This window comes from Moschus berezovskii, chromosome 10 (assembly GCF_049115385.1).
Source record: "Moschus berezovskii isolate FMDL1 chromosome 10, NW_MosBer_1.0, whole genome shotgun sequence".
NCBI lineage: Eukaryota > Metazoa > Chordata > Mammalia > Artiodactyla > Moschidae > Moschus > Moschus berezovskii.
The window spans coordinates 71,669,322-71,670,430 of record NC_142469.1 but is presented as its reverse complement, the minus strand read 5'-3'; positions in this window follow the sequence as shown (position 1 = coordinate 71,670,430).

Genomic DNA, 1,109 nt, shown 5'->3' with positions numbered 1-1,109 from the left:
TTAAAATAGCTTCAGCAGTTTTATTTCCTTCCTCTTATAAGAATTCAGTAAGTCCCCTACATACAAATGAATTCTGTTTCAAGACCACATTCATAAGTCTAATTTGTTCATAAGTCCAGCAAAGTTAGCCTAGTTACCCAACTAACACAATCGGCTGTATAGTATAGTATTTGTACTGTAATAGGTTTGTAATACTCTTCACACAAATTATACATAAAAAGAAACACACACAATAATGAAAACATTTTTAATCTTACGTACGGAACCTTGGAAAGTACAGTAGTACAGTACAACAGCTGGCATACAAGGGTATGTTCGCATCTTTGAAAGTTTGCAACTTGAAGGTTCATATGTAGGGGGCTGGCTGTAAACACATTTAGGCTGTTTATTTACTCTGAGAAGCAAAATTCTAATATATAGATAAAGATGCAGCATTTATGTTCTCCTCCATTTTTCCCACAGGGAAGAGAGGTGTTAATGTTTTATTTTTCTTAAAAAACAAAAAAAGTAAAGCTCTTGAGATTCTGACAATTTCGAAGTTGTTTCTGATTTCTTGATACTGTTTTGAAAGGAAATACATTTGAGTTCATTTTAGTTGAAATTGTTTTTTTATTTCAAGAGATGTAATATGAACACTGCAAGAAATGAAGAAATTAAGTCACATATTAACAAAAACAAACCTTTTGTGCAAATCTAAGAAGAGGTCATTAGTTTACTAAGAGGGAGACCTCTCCCAGCCATGTTTTTAACCCTGTATAGACCTTGGAAAATGTCACCATCACCAACTATAGTTTGTTTGAATCCAAGCATCTGGGAACATGGCAGACAAATGTCCAAGATGTCTGTCCTCATGGATGATGAACCTGGTTGATCTGAGGACTTCCTGCCCAACACAACCTGGGACATCACAGGGGTGGGAGGCAGGTCTGGCAGGGTAGGCTTGGAAATGAAGTGAACACCCATTATGGGAAGGCTACCAAGAAGGTAGCATCTGACACTAGAAGAGAATTATATATTTTTGTCTGAGATGAACAGTATTTTAAAGTTTGGACAATACAACCAGAATATACTGCTAAGCTGAGTTTGTTTTATATTTTCAGTTCTGGCAA